The sequence below is a fragment of the Rhynchophorus ferrugineus genome, unplaced genomic scaffold (genome assembly GCF_030347505.1).
Source record: "Rhynchophorus ferrugineus isolate W39M unplaced genomic scaffold, kcgeb_rfMv2 rfM9, whole genome shotgun sequence".
NCBI lineage: Eukaryota > Metazoa > Arthropoda > Insecta > Coleoptera > Curculionidae > Rhynchophorus > Rhynchophorus ferrugineus.
The window spans coordinates 37,693,204-37,710,431 of record NW_027472588.1 but is presented as its reverse complement, the minus strand read 5'-3'; the positions used below and the strand labels follow the sequence as shown (position 1 = coordinate 37,710,431).

General features: G+C 34.9%; 1 protein-coding gene across 6 annotated transcripts in view; it reads left to right on the top strand.

Annotated features, from left to right (window-relative positions):
* The window catches only part of Pde9 (Phosphodiesterase 9), a 289,689-nt gene that overhangs the window by 45,088 nt on the left and 227,373 nt on the right, over nt 1-17,228 (top strand). For 5 of the 6 annotated variants that reach the window (XR_013007241.1, XM_076414787.1, XM_076414784.1 and 2 more), the window contains exon 3: nt 15,552-15,609. The exons of the other annotated variant lie outside the window; for it this stretch is intronic. The gene's annotated coding sequence lies outside the window, so the exon portion shown is untranslated. The remainder of the gene's footprint in view (nt 1-15,551; nt 15,610-17,228) is intronic. 6 annotated transcript variants of the gene reach the window in all.

The window sequence follows — 17,228 nt, the reverse complement described above, 5'->3', positions numbered from 1 at the left end:
CTGTCCCTATATCCCTATGTGCGCTTAAATCTTTAAAACTACGCAACGGATTTTGATGCGGTTTTTTTCAATAGATAGAGTGATTCAAGAGGAAGGTTTATATGTATAATACATGCATAATATACTAAGGCAACATTGCTAATTTTAGAGGTTTCTAACGTGATGTCGTAAATTAACCTATTTTTTTAGGCTTATTTAGCAATTAGCAAAAACGCTGCCTAACCCTACGAGTTAGATCAAATTAATGTACTACAGTATTGTACACCATAAAAAGGTCTACAAAAAAGTCCGCGATGGTATATGTTTATCTTTTAGGGATAACCCACATTAACCATTTTTATTGTTTACTTTTTACGTGAGAAAATGGCTTATTTACGAAGCTATTTTAAGCAATACGGCATTAATCCTTATCGAATTAAGTACCTTAAATACAGTGTGCAATTAATATAGATCAATATGGTTCCTTACAGCATGTAAATTAAACAAATATTTTCGGAGATATTAGAAATTTAAAATTTGCGTTTAAAAATGTGTAATGTAATAAAAATTGTATGAATTTAGATATTCCAAAGATAGCAGGAAATCTTCATAGTAAGTATAGGGGAAGAGGAATTGTTTTACTCCAAATTTAATGCGTGCAGGCCAAGGGCAGTAATGAATGAACCAAAAATACTGGATCGATTTTAATCATGTTTTCATTGAGTGACATAGGCATATATATTTTATGCCCGTGCAAAGTCGGAGCGGGCCGCTATGTTTTTATATACAACGTTCATATTTTTTCTGTAGTGTATTTAATTTAGTATTAGCATTGCACCCGTGCGAAGCCGGGGCGGGTCGCTAGTTTACAAATAAATCTAACATAGATATCCTTCAGAGGTTTCAGAATAAAGTGTTGCGAGTCATCGTCGATGCCGCCCCATATTACGTGTCCAACAAACTGATTCAACGCGATATCCCCTTAGAAACCATAACGAGTGTAATTCGAAGTGCTAGTGTGAAGTACTCTGAAAGACTATTAGTGCATCCCAATGCACTCGCCAAACAGTTAAATGTGCGCGATGACAGTGAACTGCGTAGGCTCAAACGCAAACTACCATACGAACTGATTAATAGACACATAGAGTGAGATTTAATAATTTCTAGAATAAGTTAGAATAGTCATTAGAATAAGTTAGAATAGACTTTAAAATAGGTTAGAATATAAGTTGTATAGCAGATGACTTACTGGAAGTGATCTTGTACATGTTAGGATGGTTATATTATATAACGGAAATCATACAATAATACTTATTGACCATGGACAGATTGCTGACGTTCTAAGAGATTAATAAAACAAAAATATATTTAGAAATAATGCCATGATAGTTATTGATTTACAAAATAAACATGAAATAAATTTGTATCAGCAAGCAGACAACGTTAAATATCTGGAAATGCATATTGATCGACGTTTGACATGGAAAAAATATATATTGATAAAACGCAAACAACTTGGGCTTAAACTAAACCAAACATATTGACTCATAGGGCGTAAATCTAAATTATTATTACATAACAAGGTTTTGCTGTATAAGTCGATATTTGGACCTATGGTATGGAATTGTGAATTGAATATTAGCAAATCTAACATAGATATTTTCCAGAGGTTCCAGAATAAAGTGTTGCGAGTCATCGTCGACGCCCCATATTGCGGCTCCAACAAACTGATTCAGCGCGATATCTCCTTTGAACCCATAACGAGTGTGATTAATAGACACATAGAGTGAGATTTAATAATCTCTATTATAAGTGAGAATAGTCTTTAGAGTAAGTTAGGATAGATATCATTTACTGAAGCGATCTTCTATATGTCAGGATAGTTAACATATATTATATAACGGAAATCATGTAATAATACTTATTGCCCATGAGCAGATTGTTGAAGTTCTAAAAGATTAATAAATTTGTGGATTACGGTCGAATTTCGACCGCCACGCCACCACCAGCACCCATAAATCTAGCCTAGTTCTAGTAAAACACGATTTTTTGATCTAAAATCGATGGTATTTCTCTTTCGGCTGAAACATCGTTTTGTCCACAAAAGAAAATCAGCCACGGAAGGAATGGTTTCACTCCTGATTGTTTTTTTTTTATTACTCTTCGTGAGTCCACAATCTGCCCTATTGGTAATAAGTATTTCTTATGTCTATATTATATATACATGGCATGTAGAAAATCACTTCATTAAGCAATCTTCTGTATAAAATATTATCTTAATTAATTAGTCTTATTCTAATGCTTATTCTAAACTCTACATATGTCCAGTAGTCAGATCATGTGGTATTAAACGTTTTAGTCTACGCACTTCACTATCACGTCGCATATTTAGCTGATTAGCGAGTACATTGGGATGCACTGACACTCTTTCGAAGTACTTTACACAAACACGTTGGATTACACTCGTTATAGGTTCTAGAGGAATATCGCGTTGTATAACTTTATTTGAAATATAGTACGGAGCATCAACAATTGCACGCAACACCTTATTTTGGAACCGTTGAATGATGGATATATTAGATTTGCTAGCGGTACCCCATAGTTGAATTCCATATGTCCAAATGGGCTTGAGTATAGACTCATACAGCAATACCTTGTTATCTAATGATAACTTGGATTTGCGCCCAATGAGCCAATACATTTGATATAATTTTAGTCCTAGTTGTTTCCGTTTAGAGAGTATGTGCTTCTTCCAGGTTAGGCGTCGATCTAAATGCATACCAAGATATTTAACATGCTCTGCTTGGGGGAGTTGACGATGATTGATTTTTACTGGTGGACATGTTCTTCTACGCAGGGTAAACGTTATATGCGTGGATTTTGATTCATTGGCTTTAATGCGCCATGTCTTCAACCATAATTGTATTTGCTCCAGGTGGGTTTGTAGGTTTATTGATGCTGTGACTGGATCTTCATGGGATGCTAAGATTGCTGTATCGTCTGCATATGTTGCCACAGTAGTTATTTTTGTGGTGGGCAGATCAGCCGTATACAGAAGATACAGTACTGGACCCAGTACACTACCTTGCGGAACTCCTGAATATATGGGATGTAATTCGGTATGTTCATCGCCTTGATTTACAATAAAATGTCTGTCAGTGAGATACGATTTTAGTAGCTGATAGTCCGGATGAGGGAGAAGTTTCTTTAGTTTAACCTGCAAGCCCGTATGCCATACTTTGTCAAAAGCCTGAGATATGTCTAGGAAAGCAGCCGAACAATATCTTTTGGCATTTAGGTCAGCGTTTATTTGGTTTACAAGTCTATGCACTTGTTCTATAGTCCCATGCTTATTGCGAAAGCCAAACTGATGTTCTGGAATAATTTTTCTTTTTTCTATTATATAGTTTAGTTTTTTTTATGTATAATTTCTCGAAAACTTTCGAGATTATTGGTAATAAACTTATAGGTCGGTAGGAGGTCACATCTTCTGGTATTTTTCCTGGTTTAAGTATCATTAATATTTTAGCTACTTTCCAGATACTAGGGAAGTAATTAATTCGTAGCATAGCATTAAATATATATGTTAATAGTTTTATAGCCTTTTCTGATAGTTCTTTTAAAATTTTGCCAGTAATTAAGTCATAACCAGGAGCTTTTTTAATATTAATCTCTCTCATTATTGTATGTTTAACTTTTTTGACCGTTAATTTCTCGTGCGGTAAATCCATTTGAAATGGCGAATCTAGAAAGCTAGTAATTTTATTTTCGTCATCTTTATGTAGCTGAGACCGGAAAGGTTTAAAAACATTTTTTAAGTGTTTTGAGAAAATGTCGGCCTTCTCTTTATTGATTGTTTCGGTGGAATATTTTCCGGCTGTCTACGTGGAAAATATATGTAAAACTTTTCGCTTTTCCTGGATTTCACTCCAATTGCTCTTATTTAGTTGCTGTCCGCTAACGATTATGATAATTGCGAACGTTGTCGGGACCGCAACGGCTCAAGGTAAAATGGAAAATGCAAATGCAGACCCGAAAGTTTCCAGTGGAGTTTCTTAAATTGCAGACAGCTTAATCCCGCCAAAGCGGTAATTATAAAAGTAAATTGCGAGAAAGTTAAAAACTGTTCTAATATTTTCAAGCCGTCCACTCATTAATGTCCTCGGATTATGTTCCAGTTGATGATTTTCGAGCTGCGCATATTTTATTCAGATTTTTTCGAAACGGTAATTAATTCGTTTTTTTCTTCGTCATTTTTCGAACGATATCGCTATTATTGTACCAGGACGCGCTAATAGATTACTAAGTTTTTAATATCGGTAGTTTTTTTGTTCAGTGTCTATTTAAGAAATAGTTGAATATAACGATGATAGTTAAATGTGACCGAAAAGAACAGAAAGAAACAGATTGACGTACTATACGAGGGTCACTATTTATATTTCGGGAATTGTCACATTGCAACACTGTTGTCATGTGGGTCCACCTGACTGTTCCATCGTAAAGTTTGACATTTTTGACGATATACGTACCAGGGGTGTGCAACTCCATTGGTAAGTAGTGGGGCAAAGTTTTGCTTAGTTCAATAATTGGCGGCGCTGACAACGTGAATTTGATTGGTTAGTTTAAAATAGTTATGTAGAAACCTGTAAGGAAAATACTTTGCTTTGATTGGTCTGCCATTTCGTCTGATTACTTTGTGACGTCACATTTGTTGGCCAATAGTATTTGAATGAAAATTTAATTTAATTTTTAAAATTAATTTATTAAAATAAATCCTATACAAATATACATAAGTGTAAATACTATAAATATATATAAACAAAGAGCAAAAAAAAACAATTATGAACTCTATTCTAGACAAAATTAAAATATCTATAATTCTTCTATAACGCCTTCCCATATTTGTTTAGTGTCATCAATTTTAAAGGATCTATTAGAGTTCTAACTTATCATGATATATTGAAGGTAAACTTTAAATCCTTCCCTGTGGATATTGCATTAACTTCATTAAACCAAAAATACAGTCACACCTCATAATAACTTAAAATTTGGTCTTAAAAATCATTAAGGATTGGACAGTTGAAACAGTAACTATTTATGTGTTTTTTAAAGATATTTAGATTTTAGAGTATTTAATCTATGGAACTACCTAATATAGAATGTAGACAAATATTGCATGTTGTCTCTTTTTCAGAAGTTTTGTTAAATAGCCTGAAATAAGACATAAATACAATATTAGACTCTTGTTTTTCTCAGAGCAAAGTTCTCTGGAACTGAAAATATAGACTCAACTGGTGATTTAACAACCTCAAGTAGTACTAGATTTCCCGTTAAAAAACAGTATAAGTTATCTAACATGTTCATCTTCTTCATAATTTTTTGAGTGATTATCTGCCCTTTTAAAGATTTCTCAAACATACTAGGTGAAGGATGCTATTTCTACCTCCATGACCTCTAATATATCCAACAAAATTCTTTAAGCAATCTTTAAGATTTGTTAAACAAATGTAGTTATTTGTAAATTTAGACAAAATAGATTTCTTTAAGGTAATAAATCCGCTAAAAGTAGCAATTAAATTTTTAATTGATGGCACCGTAACAAATATTTTCTTAACAAGGCAATCAAATTTAAATATACAATAGCTCTACCATAAAATTATTGAACACTGATTGTTCTAAAAAGTTAAAGTGTTACAAATATTTTAGGGATATTTTACAATTAAAAGTAGTATTTATTACTACTAATGATTCATTATCTTAATTATTACCTTCTTGTAAGACTTCTTTATATAGAGACATCTCACTGACAGCGTACAAACAACTTGGTAGATTAATTGAATTTTATTATTACTAACATCTACATAAGTAGGTTTTGATTTTCTGTAAACAAACAATATATAAACAGACATGTAGTAGATAGATAATTTTATATATACCTGATAAAAACAATGTTGGATATGCATTTACCCTAATACCTGTTCGTGAAGGAAGGGTAATTCTAAATTTTTCACTAAAATGTCCGTGACAGACACCATGACGTTGATATATTTGCATAGTGGTTTATCCAGGTAACTTACTACTATTTACTTGATCAACCCATTTTTGGAAAGGAGCGAGATCATTCTTTGGGAAACGATGTCTAATTTCCGTAGTAGATTTTTACCCCGATACACTACATCTTTTACTACACTGACGCATTGTCATCAATTTTTTTATTATTACTCCATAGTATTTAATGTAAAACAGAAAATATGCCAACGTAAAACGAAAATTTCTTGATCTAAACAAAAACCAAAACCTACAAACAACAAACTTAAAAATATACGCCCATAGAAAATGCTGACTTAACACAATTTGATCGACCAATCACGTTCCGTGTTAGTGGCGGCACCAGAATTTAAACTAGCCAATCACAATTTGCGATCGCAGCGCTACCGTTGATTGAACTAAACAAAACATTTCCCCAAGGTCGCCTATACCGTGAAATTTCAATTTTTTCTATGATACGTACTCGGAACATTTTGTAGCACGGACGCTATTTGTTTATTTTATATTTAGTCGAAAATTTTGTCTCTGGAAAAAATGGAACTGAATCGTGAACGTTTTTGCGAAATTTTTTTACGATTTTCGACGTAGATCGTTACAATAAGAGTGCATCAATTAACTTAATTTGACTTTTGGCGATGAAGCTCCATCAAAAACCGCCGTGTATTGCTAGTTTAGTGAACAGACAGATTTTCACCGATGAAAAACTTCTAATGCAAACAAAACGGAAAACTACAAAAAGCTACTTGAAAATATGCTTAAAAATTTGTTATTAGAAGTTCATATATTGCATGCTCATTTAGATACAATCAAATACAATATGGGACCGTATTCAGAAGAGCAAGGAGAACGGTTTCACCAGTATATTATGAGCTTCGAACAACGTTAGAACAACGTTTATTAGGAGATAGTACCTACGAACATAACAGAGAAAGTAAAAGCGTGCGCTTATAAATTATTTTCTACTTTTTTGTAAGTTATTCTGATAGTAAAACTTAATAAAAATAATTAAAATGTTCATTTAAATGGTGTCATTTTCAATCAAAAATTAATATAAAACACCACAGATTTTGAAAAATATCGTTCAAGCGGTTTCCTAAATAAAAAAACCAACAATATATATATATATATATATATATATATATATATATATATATATAACAATTATTGCTTGCAATATTACCTCCTACACACGCAGTTTTTAGTCTTTTTGGATTTAGCCTGTGTGCTTTTTATTAGCATGAATTTGAAAACACAGATTCATCTGTTTCAAATACATCTGTGGAGCAACAGCAATATTTCCCTTTACGATAGGTTAAGGGATATGGTTTGTGAATATACACATGTCACGTATTTCAATTCAATTATCGATGTAGATTTTAATGAGAGATTTGCTAGTTAAAATGCTTTTCCACATTTGTTTCCATATTTATCTGGTATGAATTATTAATAACAATGTTTCCTGCCGGGAAGATTGATGCGGCAGCTCATAAAAGCTTCCATTAAATTTATTATATATAGCTTAATTTCAAAAATCGTTTCTGTGCTAGAGCAGAATTCAATACAGCGAAGAATTGACTCAACACCTTGTCAATGAATAAATATTGTTTGTATATAATTTTGTCCATTCGATGATGTGATTTTCCTGCTATTCTCGTAGCTCTAGCTTTTTCGACTGTCCTGTATACAATCTTCGACCGCATTTAATTCAATTTAAGCCAATTTAGTCCATCGCTTGCGGCGTCTTTATTAAACATAACAAACCCAATAAGAGGCAAAGATCTAATTCAATTTGTCAGTCACCCGATAGCGCGGCGGCCTGATCATTCGTAAAAAAGAAAACCATTCTAATCTAGGAGGATGATGGCCACGAATTAATTACGTAACGTCTAACGCCCCTGGTGCCGCAGGGTTCGACGAGAGGGGTGGGGGGTGGTGCAGGCGTTTGGTTTCGGCGATACGAACGATTGATTCCGTCGGTCCGAAGAGCGAAAATGTGATTTTGCGCCATGGGGTCTGCTTTTCGCTATTAATTGGTATTACGAGAACCGTTGAGGAAGTTATTTGAAACAATAGAGAAGAACAGCAGATCCGATAGATATTTTCCTGTTCAAACGCAATTTTTCATACTGAGTTAGGGATGTAGATAAAAATATCGATAAATCGATATTCTCTGAAAAAAAATCGATATTTTTTGCCCGATTTATCGATATATCGATATTTTTTAGCCGAGATTTTTCGATGTTTTTTTAGAATATGAATTTCAGAGGTTCAGCCAATTTTTTTTAGGCTAGTATTTCGCTATTTTTATTTTCTCTTAAAAATATTGATATATTTTATATTTTATATTGATATTTTTTTGGCCGATATATCGATATTTTTTAAAATATCGATATATCGAAATGTCGATATTTTTTTCGGTGGCCAAAATCCCTACACTGAGTGCTGTCTATTTATTTATTTATTTATTTAATACATTTACAATATTTAATATTTATTTATTTTAAATCCATATGTTTTTTAGTTAGCCCTAATCCGCAAAATATGCGTGTATAAATTTGGCAGTTGTCGCATCATTAGTTTGTGAATTATAGCATTTTGAGTGAATCAACTTTTGTTATTGTGAAAAAAATGGATAAAAAGGAATTTCGCGTGTTGATAAAATATTGCTTTTTGAAGGGAAAAAATACAGTTGAAGCAAAAACTTGGCTTGATGCTGAGTTTCCGGACATTGTCCCAGGAAAATTAACCATCAAGGATTGGTATGCTAAGGTTAGACGTGGTGAAATGAGCCCATAACCGTAAATTGAAATTGAATGAAATAGCAGACACTCTAAAGATATCAACTGAACGTGTACATTATATCATTCACGAATATTTGGTCGAAGCTCCGTGCAAAGTGGGTGCCGAGGGGCAGGCAAGGTTATGGCGTCTGTATTTTGGAATTCGCTTGGAATAATTTTCATTGACTACCTTGAAAAAGGAAGGACCATCAACAGCGATTATTACATAGCGTTATTGGTCTATTTGAAGGACGAAATCGTCTAAAAACGGCCGCATTTGAAGAAAAAGAAAGCGCTGGTTTACCAAGACAATGCACCGTGTCACAAGTCAGTGATAACGATGACAAAAATCCATGAATTGGGCTTCGAATTGCTTCTTCATCCACCGTATTATCCCGATCTGGCCTCCAGTAACTATTTTCTGTTTTTTTTCAGTTCAAACTGAAGTCTATTTTGAAGCAAAGGACAGATCGTATTACAAACATGGTATCGAAAAGTTGGAGGGTCGCTATAATCAGTGTATCACCCTTTAAGGGAATTATGTTGAATAAAAAAAAAACTAATTTTGCCAATAAATGTGTTTTACTACTGTGAGGGCCGAGGACTCTTCATTTGACCTGTTACTCTAAATAAATAACGTTGTACCGATTTTTCACAATAAAGCTTTAACAATTTAAATTTTACTGAGTGGAAGAAGAAAATGGCGAAACTGGAAAATTATGATCCGCCAGTGACGTAATTTCTGGAGGTTATCAGGTGAAAGCAAGATACAGCGCAGCACAAGCGATGCACGTCAAATATATCATCATGCGGGATGTTAATCTCTGGAGAACGTCAACATATTCCGCGAAAATTTACGTCCAATTGGAAAAAAGTCCGCCTCCGAATCAGAAAAAAAAGAAAAAAGAAACCCCAAGCAGGAATTATAATTTTAAAGCTTCAGGCGCTAGAGGCCCCACTTCCTCCTCTATCCCCGACCCCCCGCACGCCAATTTCATCTTTTTTCAGAGGGTCGATGGGGCGTGGGGAGAAGGAAGAAGCAGGGAACCAAACCGATTATACGCATTCCGAGCCAATCTGGAATAGCGCGAAAAACAAAAGACGGCCGGGCAGGGCCTCTTCGATTCTTCATCGGAAAGCTTTTTGCCGTGCCCGGTCCCTTTTTTTATATTTATATCCTCCCTCATTATTATTTATAACTCCGATCGCAAATGATTCGAAATTGGTATGGAATGCGGATTGAGCCGTAACAAGATTCTCGCTGGAATAGGGAATTCGTTTCCGTTTACGACTTTCTCTTTTATCGTCGAGTAGGAACGGGTGGCGTTAGTTGATATTGATGCATCTATCTATCGTATGAATATGCTGCCGTAAATAGTTATTAAATTGGCTGCACAGATGGCGTAGTTTTCGATGTTATGTTATGAATAAAATATGGGATGAAAAGTTTCGGGCGTAACAAAGAATTGGCTTTATTCATCTACGTAATCTCCATCAAGAGTCATACAACCATTCGAGCGCCGTTCGAACATTTCAATATTACTTTTGTATTTATCACAAGTTCATGTCCACTCAGATGACGAGACTATGATTCCGGAGTGAAGTGATGGATACATGTTTCATATCATTTCATATCATTGTCACATATCGATGCAAAAACTCCGTTTTCTTACATTTAGAAAGAAAATTGATACATGAAAGAAATCTCAGTCAATACATCATTATATTTTCAAAAGTACAATTTATTTACTTATACTCTTATATAATAATGCACTTTTTGCATGAATTTGCCTTGTCATTAGATCATTAGGGTGTCGATGATCTAGTTACATCTTACCTATAAAATAAAATTCAAATCACTACTAAAATATATTATGTTTAAAATAAATATCTAATTATTACCAGTCACTACAATTTTTTCAGCTATGTTATTCTTGATGGACAAACCTCATTAATGACTTGACTACTTCCAACACAACAAGAACATTTCCTTCTCGATGATATGCATTTGGCAGCTAACATTCCCACTGTAAATAAAATTGATGCTGTTTGGATTTTATAACTTTTAAAAGTATAACCCTACATTCTGCACTTATTATCGTTCTTTCATATTTTAAAACCGATGTATATTAAACCACCAAGAATAATACAACAATTTAATTATTATTACTATAGAATTATTAATATAAAACAAAATCTAAATATCCTGGATTTTTTTGTTGTTTTGACTTGATCGACTGTTAGATCGACTCGAAAGGAAAATACGGCTATTAGTAACGGAAGACAATATGGTTTATTCTTTTCTATAGTTTATTCTATGCTGGATGGTGCGCATGTGTCAGCAGCTGGAGATGACTGAGGAGTAACGTATCCTCAATTTCAGTTTTCGATCATTCAAAACGATTTTGTCGATTTTTTTTGCTGTTTTCTGGGTTTACCACCTCATTTGGACGTCTGTAGCGTTCTGCATCATCGGTATCTCTACGACCGCATGTGAGGTCAGCAAAATAACTGTTTATTTTTGGTTCTGATGGAGCAGAGTCCTTATAACACTTTTGCCCATCAAGGAGTAGTGTAAAATCAAAACACGAAATTATTATTGATCCATTGTTTTGAAATAACGAAAATAGTGTCACTTTTAGCACAATGACTCTCAAAAAATTTTAACAGCTCTTTTCTTTTGAAGGTTATTACTAACTGAAAAAAGATTTACTCTGAGACAAACAGAATTTAACAATCGTCCCTCAAATAAAAGGCTACAAAACGTATTATACCAGGCATCCGGATAACAAGGCTAGAGGCAATTTAATAAGATAGGCAGTAAAGTACAACGAAGTAATATACCTTAAGGAATGGTATATAGAGTTAACACTAGTTGGAATAAAGTCGACTAAACAAAAAATTATAACATATAAATAGAACAATATTTAAGAATATTTCTTTCTCCGAACAACGGTCCTCAGCATTAAGCCTACCGACTGGCGAGTGACCAACATAGAAATCATCTCAGAGGACATCCGGTCTTACCCAGCCTGGTTACTGACGTGACTGTGTTCATTTTCTTTGTCGGATTTTACACTCTTGCCTAGAACAATCACAAATTTTAAACAGTCACCAACATGAATTTACGGCCACGCCCCAGCAGGATTCGAACACGCGGCTATCAAAATAGTAGGAGGACCGTCCCATCGCCTTTACCACTGCGCCACCAAGCCGGCGGGAGATTTTAATCCTAAACATATAGTCTGGGGTTTAAAAGTTTTTTATTTGTTGTGCTCGAAAATATTTTGTTACATATTTGGCAGTTAATATTCTCACTATGAACAAATTTGATGCTGTTTGGATGTATTGACTTTTAAAAATGTAACCTTATCTAGCCAAGGCAAGTACGGATGGCTCTTCCATATTTTAAAATCAATATATGTTACAACAGTAAGAATCACACAACAACTTCAATATTGTTGTTTTTTTGCATTTTTTTGTATGTTGGGTAGTGTAGTTGCACTTATTTAGGCAATATTTCTTGGAAAGTGATACTAGTGAAAATTATTTCAACAACTAACCGATTAGTTGAAACGGAATAACTTAATGGTCCTGATATATAATAAAAGCGCAGTATAAATCTGTAATTATGATCGAAACAGAATTCATCGCGACGATATTAATTGCAAATTGTAATAGACGATCGTGTTGATAACGATTTAAAACGTTCCTACGTCCCAGTCCGACGGGGCAGACTCGTAATTATCAGCGCGAAAAGAAAAAGGCGAAGGCGTCGACTGTCCGACACCGTATGCAACGTGGACCTAATAGACATATTAGTATGCTCGGTCCGCGTCCCTTTAATGATACCACAGCTCCTTATTGAATCAAAAATCCGATAAATATTGCGTTTTAATTGTGTACCGTCCGAGATTTATTCGAGCTACGCGCTTATTACGTCAAACCTGAATGGAGATCGTCTTTTTGCCTTGCGTCATAGATTACACCTTCTCCATAACTGCTGCGAGTCGTTAAGTTCCACTTTTAATGGCTTCTTGATGATGATAACGGCCAACAAAACCTCTGTACTTAGCAAAGTAGCGATGATCATATCGGTTATATATCTTACCGCTCAAGAGTTTGGAAACGCCTGATTTTTACTTGACAAAAATATGCTACAAGAAGTCTTTAATATATAATATATATGTTGGTAGTAGAGTTTATTATTATTATGAAGGTACTTATAACGAAATATCCAAAGGTTGATGGATATGATGGTTGGATGTCGCTAGGTTTTCGTATGCAATATCAATATTTGACACATATAGATTATTCAAAGTTATTTGGTATATACGTAATCTAAATTTGTGACATCAAAACGTCGCAATATTACCGCATCAACTCTGAGCTTTAGTTCAGTTCGGCTTTGATCTAAAACGAACTTCTAAACTATATAAAATAATTGCACGAGGATCTTATAATTTATTTTATCATTATATTACATCTAAAAACTACTTTTAATTATACAGCCACCACTGTTATGACCTCTTATCACTATTGCTTTCAAGAATTTGGTATAAATCTGCAAATGGACGGCTTTGACAGCCTCATTCGTTTATGCGTTCGAGCTAATCATATGTCTCTTTCGAATTAGAATAAAATAGGAAGCAAAATATTGCCTGATACTGAAACGAATTTACAATTTGCGGCAGGCAATACATTAAAACATCCTGATGACGTATGTAGAAAAAAACTTTGAATATACTATATGTCATTTAATTCTACTGGCTTATTCATTAACTGGCTACTGGCTTCATTTAATTCTATTAGGCTTCAAAGCTATATATGTTATATTTTGCGAAAGTAACACCGTCACATAACTGGTTAATTGAAAAGTCCCGGGCCTACCTTAGTAAAACATAGTTTTTTGGCAAAATTAGTTTTTTTATTCAGCATAATTCTCTTCAAGGGTGATACTTTTCGATACCATTGTTACCATTACTACGATTTGTCCTTTGCTTCAAAATAGAGCTCAGTTTCGGCGATCACCTCTTCATTCGACGAGAATTTCTTCCCAGCGAGCATTCTCTTGTGATCTGAGGACAGGAAATAGTCGTTGGTGACTAGATCCGGAGAATATGGTGGATAAGGAAGCAATTCGAAGCCCAATTCATGGATTTTTGCCATCGTTTTCACTAACTTGGGACACGGAATATTGTTTTGGTGAAGGGGCATTTTCTTTTTCTTCAAATGCGGTCAATTTCGGTGATTTCGTCCTTCAAACGCTATGTAATAGTCGCTGTTGCTGGCCCTTCCTTTTTCAAGGTAGTCATTGAAAATTATTCCATGCGCATTCCAAAATACAGACGCCATAACCTTGCCAACTGACTGTTGCGTTTTCCCACGCTTTGGAGCGGATTCATAAGGTGCAGTCCACTCGGATGGCTGTTGATGTGACTTCAGACTGAAATGGTGGAGCCATTTTTCATACGTTGTCACATATCGACGCAAAAACTCGGGTTTATTATGCTTGATCATCTTCAAACACTGTTTTTGGTAAAACATTAGCTCGCGCGGCAACCACTTTGCACAGAGCTTTCTCATACCCAAATATTCGTGAATTATATGATGCACACATTGAGTTGATATCTTTAGAGTGTCTGTTAATTGATTCAGTTTCAATTTACGGTCATTCAAAATCATTTTGTGGATTTTTTAAAAGTTTTCGTCGGTAGCAACCTCCTTTGGGCGTCCACTGCGTTCACCGTCTTCGGTGTTCATTTCACCACGTCTAAACTTAGCATACCAGACCTTGATGGTTGATTTTCCTGGGGCATTATCCGGAAACTAGGCGTCAAGCCAAGTTTTTGCTTCAACTGTATTTTTCCCTTCAAAAAGCAATATTTTACCAACACGCAAAATTTTTTTTATCCATTTCGTTTTCACTCTAACAAAAATTGCTTCACTCAAAATGCTATAACTTACAAACTAATAATTCGACAGTTGTCAAATATATACACGCATCTTTGAGGGTTAGGGCTAAAATACATATGTATTTAATTCTAGTAGCGCCATCTATGTGTCAGGCCGGGGACTTTTCAATTGAACTGTTAAGTACTTTATAATTTTAAAACCGTAAAAAAATGGGATAAAACAAATAACTTATTTGTGTTAATTTTCTAGATTGCTATAATATATAATAATAATTTAAAAAAAAAGCAAATTAAAAGAGTTTTGTCTAAATTTCCACGTTCCATAACTGATACTTATTGATTCGTTCCTATTGAGTAATAGTTCATTAAGTAATTGCAATAATACAATTAACGAACGGTTATTATATCACGAACATGGCGAACAAACGAAATATATTTCGGCAATAATAATTACGCGTACACAGATAGGCGAACAATAAAAATCAAGGCCGCTCCACGTATAAGTCCGACGGGCGATCCGTTCGATAATCGTTAATTTGCAATTTTGGATTCAAGTGCGGACGAAAGCAAAACGACTATTCCTATTCCGCCGTCAAACGACCCACCTAATGGATCGCTTCTTTACGGGGTTAATGTATGGGCCCCAGTATACGTGGCTAATTAGCGCTATGGGTGAGTTATGAATGTTAATTGCGCCACGATGGCGGTCCACTGATCGATATGGCGTCGCATCACACTCGTTACGGAAGCATATCCTTTGTACCCGCCCCCCTCCCTCCTGTGGTCTCTCCAATATGATTGTAATAGTGTTTTGTTTTTTTTGTTCCAGCTGTAGGAGCACGTGTATGCGGCCTCATCTCGAGCACCGGAAATTTTAGATTCTTAAGGTATGTTATAGTGTTTTCTTCTTCAATGAGTCATCATAGATGTACACGCGGTTTTGGACCTTCTTAACCGACTTCGAAAAAGGAGCAGGTTCTATGTTCGGTTGTATACATATATTTTTTTCATGTAACAGATCAATTCAAAAGTCGCCGGCCTAAGACATAGATGGCGCTATTAGAATTAAGTTCATATGTTTTTTTAGTTAGATCTAACCTTCAAAAGATGCGTGTATAAATTTGACAGCTGTCGGATCATTAGTTTGTGAATTATGGCATTTTGGGTGAAGCAACTTTTGTTATTGTGAAAAGAATTGATAAAAAGGAATTTCGTGTTGATAAAATATTGCCTTTTGAAGGGAAAAAATACTGTTGAAGCACAAACTTGACTTCATGCCGAGTTTCTGGACACTGCCCCAGGAAAATCAACCATCACGGTTTGGTATGCTTAAGTTTAGACGTGGTGAAATGAGCACCGAATACAGTAGACGCAGTGGACGCCCAAAAGAGGTTGTTACCGAAGAAATATTTAAAATATCCACAAAATGATTTTGAGTGACCGTAAATTGAAATTGAATGAAAGCAGACACTTTAAAGATATCAACTGAACGTGTACATCATATCATTCACGAATGTTTGGGTATGTGAAAGCTCTGTGTAAAGTGAGTGCCGCGCTAGCTCACTTTTGACGAAAAACAACGACGAGTTGATGATTCGGAGCAGTGTTTGAAGATGATCAAGCGTAATAAACCCGAGCTTTTGCGTCGATATTTGATAACGGATGAAACAAAGAACAACTCCATCATTTCCAAGTCCAATTGACAGTCATCTGAGTGGACTACACACGGTGAACCTGCTCCAAAGCGTGGGAAAACGCAACAGTCGGCTGTCAAGGTTATGGCTTCTGTATTTTGGTATGCGCATGGAATAATTTGACTACATAAATTGAGCTAAAAGAGCGAAACTTCTTCACTTTAACAAAAAAAGCGTTTTTCAAAACGCTTGACGAGATATCTCTAGTTCTACTGAACTTATTTACTTCAAGTTTGGTGTGAGGTTTGTCTATATATTTTTTATCGCATCAAAGTTAAAAATTGATCAAATAAAGATCGAAAATAAAAGTTTTAATTTGATAAATCCAAGCAGCGAATACAAAGGGGTTCTGGTTTAAAAAATTCACTTTAGGGAAACTTCAAACCCCAATACTTACACCAATCATTCAAATACGTGTGACAAGCCACAACGATAACAAATACTTACACCCGAAACCGTTTTGTATCACACCTTCATTAACGCAAAGGAAATAATTAATTATGGGGGGAGGAGGGTTTACGTAACAATCTCAAGAATCTTAATAGTCCCGTGTAAACACTCGAAAATTGTTTTTCTAAGTAGAAAGACACACGAACGGAATAGATGACGGAAAACAAAGAACCCGTTAAAATTATAATTTTAATCTTCCCCCGATTATGAGTAAAACGCGAAAATATCTTAACAAACACGACGATAACGAAGATTAACTCCTACTCATTGTTCGGCGCGCCGAACGTATGAAGTTTAATAAGACGAGATTACGTTGGTGATGGCGCTGCGAAGTCGCGATCCGAAACGTCCGCGGAAATAAA